At 36.5% G+C, this 13864-nt stretch overlaps 1 long non-coding RNA gene across 1 annotated transcript in view; it reads left to right on the top strand.

The window, feature by feature from the left end:
• The first annotated feature begins 11372 nt into the window (after window positions 1-11372).
• LOC122532136 overlaps window positions 11373-13864 on the top strand; it is an 80072-nt gene continuing 77580 nt past the window's right edge. Inside the window, exon 1 of the long non-coding RNA XR_006307456.1 lies at window positions 11373-11857. This is a non-coding gene — a long non-coding RNA (uncharacterized LOC122532136). The remainder of the gene's footprint in view (window positions 11858-13864) is intronic.

Raw genomic sequence — 13864 nt, 5'->3', positions numbered from 1 at the left:
TCTTCCCATTCTCAAACGATCGGTGTAACTTTCAGTAATGTTCTAACAGGAGAACTACAGAGAATAATAAAAACGATCAATTTCGTAACTTTTCGTAGAAATTTTCACGGATTTCGAAATTTTAATTTAAAATTTCGATTTCGATGATTTTTCACGAGATACGTAAGTAAAATCTTGTGTTCCTCATTGTATTACAAACTTTCTCCTATTTCTTGCATTTTAATTTCTAAAGTTATCGGTGTTATACCTGCACTTAAATCACTCTATTTTACTTATTTCCTTTAGACAAGGAATCTTCAGCCTTTGTACTATTTTATTCATTCGTTTTATACATCTACGTTGAATACATAATTTACACGATCCAAGTTAACTAAACACATGGTGGAAGACACGGCAGTCATTAAAATAATTGCAAGATTCATTATTTACCTTAATTTCACACGCCAGAGCTTATTTCGTGCTACAAAGTCGTTCTCTGTTGCGCTTGTCTGTCAGTTGCCTTTTTTTCTTTTCTTTTTTTTTTTTAACACTTATCACCACGGTACAATTAATCAACAGTTTCACGGTTATTAACGCGCTTACAAGTTTTCCGTTCGTTAATAATTCCAAGGGACGATTTCACGTCGGATGAATAATGCAATAATGAAAGTATCGTTGCGAGTTACGCTTCCTCGTCGATGTATTCGATTGGAATCCGTGTGATTTTACGGAAAGATAGCCACGTAGATGCTATGATTTCTACGTGAAAAAAAAAAGAAAAAAGAATTGTATCGTCGTACTTCACGTACGAGTACGTACTACATCGATCATTCGAATATTTATTATGGCATAACTTTTATGTATCACGTGTGTTACATAAAACGTTTCGAAATTTCATTAACCAATATTATCTTTTATTTCATTAACACTGAAAAGTCATTAATCCAGAAATAGCTACTTAGCTGAAGATTCTATTGGACTTGTAATAGTTACAACTAGATTGCAAATTTTTACAAAGCTGATTAAAGGAATTAAACGGAATTTTATTTCGTTAAATAGATTTGGATACTTTATATTATCTTTCTTACGTATTTATATTCATTTTATTTATCACATTTATATTTATCTTTGTATTATCATTGAATTTTTTATGCTTCCGTATAAATTTATATCTCGTAAGCTTTGATTTAGGATTAAATTGTGCTCTGGCGAATGAACTTAATTAGTATTATTTATTGACTTGAAATTAAAAAGTTTAATAATCCAGCGATTCTGTTCGTAACAATCTAACAGATTAATTAACAATCGATCTGTCATAGAATTTTATCTTTATTATGTCAATCTCGAGGTTTGTTATTTTCCACACCCGTTGATGATTTATACATTTCCCTTTTGCAATTGCGTCGCGTTGTAATCGGGACTCGAGCCTCCTGATCCATTTCTGATTTATTGCTACTTCAGTTGCAGCTCGGTCAGATACTGATTAATCAAAATCAAGATAATCGAGTCTTGACTTTGTTCCAGCCCGGTGAAATTATTTTAACGACCGTTTACTCGACTCCTTCGTTTTTCCTCGCTCGAACCTTGATAACTGGTTCAATGTTACGTTGAAATATTTAGCAGCCGCGGAGGATATATTGAATTGAGTTGAATTTGAATTTTGCGATCGCGTATTCACGATACTTTGCAAGCTTATTTTTTACAAAGTTGAGACGTGATTAATTACACACTGTGACCAACGACGTGCCGATAGGTGCGTTTGTTTATCAGTTTCATTCTTGACGCCGTTTTATAATAATTCATTTAAATAGTATTAATTACTTACCATTATACTTCCTGATGGTTCCTTTTAACCTTTCTTTCTGGGAAGAATAACTTCCACTAACTTCCACTAATGTAATAGATTAACGTTATGCAACAATTAGCGAAGTATTGTTAATAAAAGGAAACGCTAATAGAATAATGTATTAAATTTCAACGCTGAATCAATTAATTGCCGTTTATAGTTAAAAGAAGAAAAATGGCGATTTGTCCAGAGTTGAATGAGAAAGTATAGAAAAACCGTGACGTAGAAGGAAAAATTATACTCGCACTCGTGATAAATGTCGTGGATGATAAATGGATAAAACGGAACACGATGGATTATACGTTTTCTCTTGAATTCTTTAAAATATAAATTATAATATACGTTTTATTGTTACGAGTTTGATTTACAAACATCTGTTTTAAGAAGATTTTCATTAAAAGAAGTCACGGAGAGAATTCGAAAAAGGGAATACTATCGTCAGATATTTAATCTTATTTTGTATTTTATATAAACTAATAATTTCGAGCAATATAAAAGTGTACAACGATACTGGTTAATTAAAAAGAGAGAATCGAACAAAATATTAAAAATTTAATTATAAAAGTGTTATTTCAATTTTATAATTGAAATTAATAAATCTAATATTCTTGTGATATAAAATTTCCTACCTTCTCTGTTTTATATCATGGAACACATTTTTTTTAGCCAATCGCGCATTTATTCAAAATCTCAAGTTCAGAAGATTAAATTGCGACATAAAATTTTGCACTTACTCTGTTTTTCTTAACTTTAAATGCACTATACATACATACAAGATGAAATTGAGATGAAATTGCACTATTTTTGAAATAAAAAAACAATCATATGTACAAGAAAGTAATCGCTTTTCATTCGTGACACATAACACGATATAATGCACATCTCGAAGATAAAATTGCACTAGTGTAAATTGTACTAATTGTACCGATATGTAAATATATAGTTAACAAAATTAACATCGACGCAGATTTCAATATGGAAAATTAACGTTAATTAGCAAAATTAAAATCAACTAAAATTAAAACTGCAGAACGATCGGATAGACAGGAAATTAAAAAGGAAAGTAAACTATTTGCATTTACTTGATGTATATTAAGCTATAAATTGTAAAAATTTTATGAACAAGGATTCGAGTACGATGATCATTCGAAGAGGGGTGCGTGGGTCGTCTGCTCGTAATACGTGTCCGTTGTACACTATAATTTTTACGCCGGTGTAAAAGGATGCTTTTATCGGTCGTTGCCAGACGATGCAATAAATCAGTGCTCCTCTGAAGACGCGGAGTTTCCGGAAAACTCGCTACTCACGTGTACCTGTATACCTCTGCAATTTTAATTAAACGAGTCCGGTTTGTAATACCGTACCATACCGCGAAGTATCTTTCTGAAATAACATAAAATTTAACAGACGATGTTGGCTCTTTGAATTGAATCTTCCCTTAAAGAGGTAGATCACGTTGAATCAATCATTCTAATACAGAAAATGTTTTGCAATTTTGTTTCATGTTTGAATTTTTTTTAAAGTCAGGGTATTTTAAGTTTGGATCAATAACAATGTACGATTTATCAAATTTCTTAATTTTGGCGTTTTTTAATTCAATTTAACTTCATTATTAAAAAATGCAAAATAAATGATGAGATTAAATTTTTAACAATAAATCAACATTAACTCGAGAAATTTACTAATTAAGTAAATGAAATTTATGCATCCAACTAGAGTAATTAATGAACAATTGATTCAATAAAACTATCGTAAACAAATGTACTAAGAAACAATTAATCAGACTGTTACAAACAAATATGCAAAGCAGTCTTTTGGACACCGTGATGTTCGAACATTAATAGAAGTCACTTCAGTTAAGTGAAAGAAAGCATTCTTCGCGAAATCTGACGTTGTCTGAGGACGCGACGAGCCAAGGCGAGACGAGGCTAATTAATAGACATTTCGATTGATGCACGTGCTTTATTGTTTCGTACGAGATACATCGGGACGTTCGTTGCTGAATATTTTGATGAATATTAATGACGACTCAGAACTGTCCGCGACACGGCAAAAATAGATCGAATCTTCGAAGATTTATGTCCTCGATACTCGGATCGGTCGTTACAGTGAACTTCATAATTTCAATCGTCGTGATTTATAGCATTCGATTAATTTCGCCGGTCGTGCCAGTTTGTATTTTGAACGTCAATGAGGAATTTTGTTTTTAAACGAGAGACGTGAGAATGAGATGATTTATTTAAAAAAAAACTACATATTTTATTTTAAAAATAAATAAATAGAGAATAAATGATGATTCGTTTGACAAGAAACACTCGTGTTTGGACAAGAATTTTGGACGACTTTAAGAATTATATAAACAGACTGTTTCCATTCAAAAGTGTTTCACTTTGTTCCACTTCGTTGAGAAGTTTGTGGAATGTTCAAAATTTGTCTTGAGGTACTCGTGAACTACGTCACGTCCAGAGAAGTTGTCGAGATTCAGGGCCCTAAGTGCAATATGTTTTTGGACATAGGCCAAACGTTTGAAGACTTAAGTAAATACTCCTTTTATTATTTCGACATATTCTCGAGAACCTCGGACTACTTTTCGTCTTCAGTCTCGCAAAGCTGTTTTCAATAATTAATTATTATTACAATAGATAAACGTATTGTTTGTTACACCATCAGTTCGTTTCCCATCATTAAGCAAATAATAATGGAAACGTTTTCGAACGAGAGTGATTGTTTGCAGGAGAATAATTCTAAATAAATAATTATAAAATAAATATACCATAGTGGAAATATTTGTAAATATAACTTTTTTTTCAATTATTAGTAGAAGAAAATTTAATATACCTATTCTAGGTATTTAGTGAAATCTGAAAAGGAGAATAATTATGCAGTTGCAAAAATAAATATATGATGGTAAAAGCATGACAAGATTATTTATAAGTACGTCTCTCCCTTCAATCATTATTTACTAGGATATTAAAATATTCAACGAAATCCAACGAGCAAAAATATTCCGTAATATTTGAATTGCTTCGATGTGATACTGATATTTGTAAATATGTTTCTTCAACGGAATAGAAAATGTAATAGTGTGACATAAAAATTTTTCTGTCATAAATATTCTTCAATCACATACTAGAACAGCACAAAAAATTCACTTTCGAGAATATACGTAGAACGAAACACGTATATCTAGTCAAACTCGATCGAGTCGCGTGCGTGTGCTAGTATAAAATTATCCCTTGTCTACAATCGCTAGGAAACAGCCACCAATTGGCTTGCAGAAGACATTGAACTGTGTAATTAAATGCACAAAAGTCCCCCCGAAAAATATATAACTCACACGAAGCATTTTTCGTGCAATAGAAAAAAGAAAAAAAAAAAAAAACGAGAAAAAAAGGTTTGCAACAATTGTTGCGTGGTTCGAGGTATCGTGCACGCGATACCGTTTCGAGCCTCCACAAAACGTCGCACGTTTCCTTTGTCGTCCCGTAGGACGTATGGCGCGTTCACGAGCGTATACGCGACGAGTGTGTCATTAAGATTCCGTGCATCGATCCGAAAAGCGACGTGCATTTGTCGACGCGAAGCGGGAAAAAGAAGAAAGGTCGTCGTGCGCCGCGGACACCGCCGAATGCCGTGTCCGTTTCGTTTGCAATCGAAAGAATGGGGGGGACCCTGCTCGAAAAAGAGCTGTAACGAGTCGTGGACGGGTTTAATATGCGTCGAAAGTGGCTCGAAAAGGGAAAAAGGGAGAAAAAGGTAGGCGAACAGTCGACGTTAACAGTACAGTTAGAAGCGTTGCCCTGTCTTTTCGAGAGGTACTGTTACGCGGATCTTGCGCCGTTCCCTGTTTCTCGTTCTTTTTTTTTTTTTCTATGACGCCTAGGAGCGTGACCTACCGACAGATAGGCTGACACCGAACTTGCATTATGGTCTTATGGGAGTCGATCGAACGTCGTGGCTGGTTTTCCCTCTCGCGATTCAGCGAGACTCATCTGGGAGTTGAAGGAAAATTCATAGAATTTAGAACTTAAGGGACAGGCTCATTCGTTGAGAACATAAATATTTTAAGATGGATAGATCGCTCTTTCATTTGTCCTTCTGTATTATTTTATATATTCATTGTGTATTTGTCAATGTATTTGCTGTTGTTCAATTATTCTTTATCGTTTTTCTCTTTATTCATTTTTTATTAATAGTGTGTAAGTTTGATCTTTATGTGTGATAAATATTAGAAACTTATGGGATGCATTTATGCCATCTGTAGTGCACAAACTTGAAAATTTGTAATAGAGGCTAGTGTTTAGTATAAACCTTTTATTGAATAATTGAGGATTGACTTTGCCTTTTAGACAATTAAGATTAATTTCCCTAATTTAGATTAATTTCCCATTATTTCTAATAGTTTCTGGCACACGAAATGAAACATCTGAAGTAAATTTTCTTAAAAGTTCTCGTCCCTCTGTTTTCTGTATTCTGAGCCCACGCTAGGTCACTTTAAGATTAGGCAAGTTCAACTTTCAATAGCATTACATTTAACGTGTTGTAATACTTTCAATTAAATTTAATAGCACCTACTAGACAGTTAACAGAGCCCCCATCGCGTTACCAAAGAAGACGGTGCCAATTGCCATTAAATCCCATAGTACTCAATACGTTAATTCTTCATTGAGTGTACTTGAATCTCTACAACCCTTTAGAGATTTTAAAACCCTCGATTCAATGTTGTATCGACTTTGTTACCGAAAGGAAGCTACAAATTAGCCAGTTACATTGTTTGATCTACAATCGAGCTCAGGGTATTGATATTCATAGCACCTATGTCATAGCAAGACACAATAAATAATTTAAAATTGTTTTCCTGTTATCGAAGAAAAGTCCAACGTCAAAATTTTTGTTTTATTATAATAACTCGATGTTCCGTTATCAAAATTCTAGCTCTGATATATAACTTTTTGTCTCATTGTCGTAATTTAATTTTATTACCAACATTTTGACTGTAAATATACTCTTCTGAGATGTTTATCTTTTAAATTTCAAACGTTGAAAATCTTGTAGCCACAAATGCAACATTCAGCAACATTAACGCGTGTTTACGATGAAAACGAGAGTCGTCCAGGTGAAAACTTAATTGGGCACGCGGAAAACAATGCTCAGAGACCGTGGAACATCTTGCTGCTCTTGACAATGGACATGTCGGCGTCGTTCGTTTCACTCGGTTTTGCACAACCACACCGCGACACGTTCAATAATCTTCTGTAAACGTGAAAAACGGTCGGACGGCAAGCCACGTTGTCGTGTACCACTGGAAAAGAATTACGACCGCAATCGTTGGTTTATGGTCGGTCATATCGCATTTATGATTGCGAGGCGAAATTTCGGGGACAAAGACAGCGTTGAAGATCAACGTGTAGTTACGTTAATAAAGATTCTTTTCGAATAATTAAATTTCATTCTATTATAATAATTATAGGATTATAATAATATTCTAAATAATCCTAATATACTATAAATATAATAATTACAATATGATTAGAATCCATTTCCGGTGGTAAGTAATCCTCTAGAAATACATTTGTAGGAAATTTTCTTTCATAGTTTTCAAAAATCCGCAGTCTGTTAAAGTTCGATTAAAGGGAACTCGACAAAAATTCAATTAACAAACGAGGACAACTGGCTTCATTTTTACGGCAATCTCACACGTGACTGCGGTCTTTGAAGCCACGAAACAGCGATAAAGAAACTCACTGGAGCTTGACATAGAACAAAAGAAGACTCGTCTTCTATGACTCGCGACCTATGCGTATACGTGTCTTCCTCTTTGAAATTCAGTTTCGTCACGAAGCTCTGGCGAATCACGGAGGGCAAGTGGATCCGGAAAGAAAAGATGGTAACTCTATCTGGAGGATCGGTGACAGTCTCGTCTAGCGAAAGCACAATGGAGACGACGAATGATGTGGGCCCATCGAAACACGCTTTCTACCGCACGAACTTTCCCACAATTCGTTCGCAGTTTTGCCAGTTACTCTCCGTCTCGTCTTCCCCCGTCTGACTGCTCTTTTTCTCTTTAACGAGCGTGCAATTGATTGCACCACGAGCTGTGCACGACAAGTGGACGCTTGTGGCAAACGGCCCCATTCAGGATTTTCTTTTTTTTTTCAGTTACAGTATCGGTAGTGAAGACGTTAAACGCTTGGCGTAATTACCGTCCTTGTTTGAGGCGATTGTAGAAAATTGTGTCTCCCTGTGGAAGAATAGACCCAACGTATTCCCTGCGTGTCGTAAAAGGCGATTAAATAAAAGGGAACCAATAAAACTGGGTTGCGTGCCAAGTGGCGAGTATTGCCTAAAAATAAAGTTTCTTACAAGCATCAGAATTGTTAATTAGAAAATTTTCTGTGTTATAAAGTAGGAAATTTTGTAATCTGTCATTGCTTGAAATATTTTGTACTTCATTTTATTATTACTTAGGAAATTTCATGACTTATCTCTCTTATTATTATCCAAAAGATCGTACGTTTCATTTTGTTATCTGTAATTCTCTTTCTTCTTGCTAGAGAAAGAATTTTCTAATTTACTTTATTATTAACTGGAAAATAACAGTGAACGTACTTTCCTCAATTTTTCTTCAAAGAAGTTCCACCAGACGTTTCACTGTTTGCCAACCATCGATCGCAGGAAATCGCGGACGTATTCTAGGCTGCAGGACGTATTCGAAACCGTAAAAAGGCGAAACGAGGTCGCGTCGACGATGCCTGAAAAATATCCTATTACCCGGTGCTTCCTGACTCGATCGACGATTCACCTTTCGGCACAATGGCCGTCCCCGTCGATTCCTCGTCCATCCGGTTTTCTGTCCGCGTCAACGCGGACAATGCGACGACACGCGCGATAACGCGCCGAATCCGCGGGGGCAAGCGTGGCAATCTCTTTTTCAACGACCCTTTTATCCGTCGATTGCCGGCGAATGAGGGCAGAGAGGGGTCGGGAATCGAGGCAGCAGCCCGGTGATTATGAAAACTGGCTGGGAGGGGTCGTCATTAATCAATGAATGCGCGCCGCGAGCCAATTAACGAGATCGCGAGTGTACGCTGGAATGAGTAAACACGTGCCATTAACTTCACGCTGATGCCGAGTGCCCGATGGGGTAGAGGCGATTCAAGGTATACATTAAACAATTACCCCGAGTATTAGCTTGATAGTGGTAAGTGACGTTGATGGTAGACACGTACGGTAACGTACAGCTTTGCACGTTGATGTCTCTTGACTTTTTATTTTATTCCTCGGGAGAAGGGCATGGGAGGATGATCGGTGCTCGGACAGTTTAAAGCTCGGCATTGACCAACGGGTATATCGTGGTATTGACGAAAGTGTTTGAAGTACAGACAAATTTTCTGTTGCGTTGTGTTTGCGAAACTACACTGTCACGCGACAGTGTATTCGAATATGCAGAATTATACTCGATCGCGTGCCTTTGTTTATTGCACTTGGCGCCTCGAGGATATTTGCCGAAGGACCACCCACTGGTGTGGGATTGAATGACTCGATTAATTAACAGATGATTGTAAGGCTTTATTTGCTTGAATGTGTCAATAGTCTCGCTAATAACTGAACGTGAAGACTGAGTTTGAAGACTGACTGTTGAACTGCTTTTGGCTTTCCACCTCTTAGGATTTTCTTCAGAGGGTCAAAGTTAAGAGCGGGAAACATGTCGAAACCATGAGAAAATACGGGAGGTTACCAGAATTTCTCAATTGATGTATATAGAATGTGAGCGTAAACTTTAATTAGTTCGTGAAAAGTTCCTGAAAGTTTATAGGTCATACATACACGTTGCAACGTCTGACCAATAGGTTTATCGACCTTTAACAAGTCGATAAAGCAACGACATAAGAAATTAAGTAAGGTCAATCTATTAATAGAGAAATCTCCGTTTCTTTCTTTCGAAATTATATATTTTCAACGAAAACAGGATTATTATGGTGGAAAATTGAAAGAATTCAACTTCAAAATGTTTAAAATAGAGTAATTGTAATGATATTTGCGAAATGAAACTAACTTGTATCAAGAGTCTGTTATATTATATAAAATACATCTCCGTCGATATTTCTCCGAGTTAATTTTAATTATTGATAATAAAATAATAATAAATATTAATTTTGTTTGACGTAAACAAACTGTCGTAAAAAATCTGTTATTGCAGAGATATATTTTCTCCAAACGTAGAATTTTTAGAGTAATTTTTTACCAAGAAAGAAGATGAAAATCTGAATAAAATGATTTTCGTCCGTATATTCTTACCAATATGTTCGATCGGATACGTAAACGACTAGGAGCTTACTTGTTCACAGTACTATAAATTATGGCAAATCTAACTGACATAATGCATACGCAGCAGGATTCAGCAGTAGAGAGGAAATCAAATGTGAATTATCGTACACATTATTATGAATGCATATATAAATGTGCGGATAATACCAAAAGATGTATAGAAAACGGGAAACGTGCGACTTGATTCATTCTTGCCTTGCTTTCTAATGAAAATGCGTCTTATTGGTACAGAAAAGTAAGTAAATCTGTTATGCGATGGACTGAACTAAAATAATATGAATGAAAATTGCACTACCTATAAAAGCCGGAAATTATGTGTGAACATATTAAAAACATATTAAAAACATATTACGTGCAATAACTTTTATGTGTACATTATATAAAACTTTTATTTAAAATTACATTACATTATAATGAAACACACTTGATTATACAGGTAAAATTTAAAATTAATTTGAAAATGTATATAGGAGATACAATATATCTATTGCAAATTTAATAAAAAAATTGGTGTAGTATGAATATATTTATTTTAAGCGTACCATATGGGATCTCACTGAATACTAGAAATAATTATTATTAATATAATGGAATTTTTCAAATAGTCCTCTGATATTTATCATTTCTATATATACATTTCTAGATTTGTACAATATTCAAGTTGAATTTTCTATAAATCATTACATAATATAGCTATATTATATAATGTTATATATATATAGTATTATTAATATAACTATATTACTATATAATATTACTATATCATCTAACTACAGTATTCAAAATATTTCACACAACATACGTGATATATACGTAATAAATTTTTACAGATACTCGATTAGTTTCGTGATTAATGTCCATAAATGTGGATAGCCGCGATATCAAAAAACAATGTTCAAAATTCCGTCAAGTCATTAAACTTCAAACGATCGTGTTTTTCCGCCTGCCGAAGATTATCGAACGGCCGTTCGATCGGAGGGCCCGACTCTCGAAAGTCGCGCGCGCATCGATACATCGAATGGGGATGCGCGCGCATCGGGCAGTCAGCCGTTATAAATGGAAAAAAGCTCGCGCGAGTCACGGTGCGAATTTTGTGGAAAACGGGTGGAAAAACGTTCGATGCTCGGGGTCGTGGCACCGTACGAACGGACAAACAAGCAAGGCCAACGTTTACTTCGAAGGGGAAGCGTCGTTCTACGAACGAGACGATACAAACGGCGCGCGAGTGGGGGGGATCGTCGAATCGAACCGAGCGAGAGACGAAGCGAGGGTCGAAGCGAGACGAACGCGGCCCGACAGAGACCGCGACGTGACGAACGCCCGGCAGCAGCGAGGTGCGGGCAGTCTGCGCACGGACATCGATCGAAGCTCACGTTCACATCCACCACCCGAAATTCCCGGTGTTTTCCTTTCGATTCGCCTCGACACGTTCGCGAGCGAGCGAGCGAGGTTACCGTGTTCGGTACCGCGCGATTCGTCGCACGCCGACCCACCGTGCCAGCAAGTCGTGCCTCGGTGCAGTGACACTTGTGCCTTTTGGAGAGAAAAAAGACTGAAATACCACCAAGTGTCCCGGGACACCGGCTCCAACGACCCTGCCAACTACGCCTTTACACCCCGCAGCTAATCGTCGCACGTAACACACATTCACATCGAGCATGGTTCGCGGCTAACCTCACTCTTCACGCCTATCCGTCACCGTCGGTGAGTAACGAACATCAAATTCAATACTCCAAGTAATCCGTAGTTTCGATTTTTGTCGTTTTCGTTGTAATCGTCGTTACGATCGGAATCCTCGCGGTCCGCGTTCTAACACACGTTGCGTTTATAAATAGCCGGTTTCCACGGTTCTGGTTGCTACGATTCCGACCGCGGCGTACAGTTTTGGAATACTCCAGACGTTACGGACACTGTCACGATTGCCCGACTCTCTCTCCGCGAGATGCTAAAATATTTCTAGATCGACTGTGTTGGCTGAAAGTTAAATTTGGAGTACCTTCGTTTCGTCGTAACCTAAGCTAGCGATATAATTCATCCCTCAGTGTGCTACGTAGTTCGTCGAACTGCGTGGTACATCGAGTCGTTCGTCTACGTAGTATTTCGAGCGATTAATTCATCCCTTAAGAACGTAGTCCATCGAATATGCGTAGTACATCGAATCGTTATCTACCTAGCACGTGTATTTCGAGCGGATTTCTATGTACTTGAGCCATTTGCTCGCTTCGGCCGTATCATTGAAATTCCACGAAATGGGGATAATATTTGGCGTACAGTCGTTGACATTGCCCGAAATGTTGTACATATCGTGGCAATACGTACTCTGTTTATCGTTGGAGTGTCGTTCGTTGGGCCAGCGAGCGTTAATCCGCAATGCGTCGCAGCATCGGTGGGTCGCGAAGGATGAACCTTTGGCGTAACCTCTAAAACGATTACAAAATCTGCCCACGGGACATGCTTTCAGCGGCGGGACGATGTTTACGAGCCGCGATACGCGACGGACAATAAAACGACTTCAGTTAACGGCTATTGTCGCGTATGCTGCGCTCGCGCGTGAACGCGAGGGAATAGAGAACGAGAAACGGGCGTAAGGAGATCGAAGTGGCTGAAAATCAAAGGCGCGCGGCGTTCACTCCGTTAATGGAACGAACGGGCCATTGAAGAAGTGGGGAAGATCCGCGAGTACGCCTGGAAACCGCCAGAGAGTTTCCCCGATGCTCGTGATTTACAGGGATTTTAGATTCGCGCGAAAGATAGGCATCGTATTTAGACGCTCCGTGGATTTCTCGTCTTTCACGTGAATGCATTCTCGATGACTTTTGTCTCGACGATGGGTGCACAGTAATTCACGAAAGTGTTGGTATAATTTCTTTCGAATATATCGCGTGTGTTGTACTTCCACATTCTGAAATTTTATTGGCACTGTAACGACAGTGAATTCTACAGAGGATTATTTTAAACGATTCTTGAAACGTGTACAGAAGTCGGAAAATATTTAGTTCTAGGTTACAGTTCATTTTACTAGTGTTTATCAATGTAATTTTGTATCTATTATTTTGATGTTTTTTGGAAGTATATATATATTCTATTATTTCAACAGAATATTTAGCATTAGATATCTTTTCTTGTACTAAACTATATATATATAGTTTAGTAGTATAGTATAGTGTATATATATATATATATATATATATATATATATATATATATATATATATACATTCTATTATTTCAACAGAATATTTTGCATTAGATACCTTTTCTTGTACTAAACTATATATATATATATATATATATATATATATATATATATATATATATGTATAATATTTTTATATGTATAATAATAAAACAGTAACAACGCGTATGAAATAGTTTAGTACAAGAAAAGATATCTAATGCTAAATATTCTGTTAAAATAATAGAATGTCCGAGAAATGTTGGAAATATTAAGGACAGAATCAAAGATTCACATTTTGAAAGATATCGATTCTTTGTACATTTTGAGAAAAAGAGTATTCATGTTTCTTCGTGGAAGTCGGATATTAAGCAGGCATTAATAAATTACGAAGCAGGCATTCCATTCAGGATTTTTCAACTATAAATATTATCGTTACTTGGAACTGGTTTATTTCTTGTTTTCAATATCGATACGCATGATTTATATTTCGAAACTTGCTCGTGGTATCTTTCAGTTCCAAACAATTCGCGCAG

Source organism: Frieseomelitta varia, unplaced genomic scaffold, assembly GCF_011392965.1.
Source record: "Frieseomelitta varia isolate USP_RPSP 00005682 unplaced genomic scaffold, Fvar_1.2 scaffold_437, whole genome shotgun sequence".
NCBI lineage: Eukaryota > Metazoa > Arthropoda > Insecta > Hymenoptera > Apidae > Frieseomelitta > Frieseomelitta varia.
Note: the sequence above shows the minus strand (reverse complement) of the source record. Positions and strands in the feature narration are given on the sequence as shown.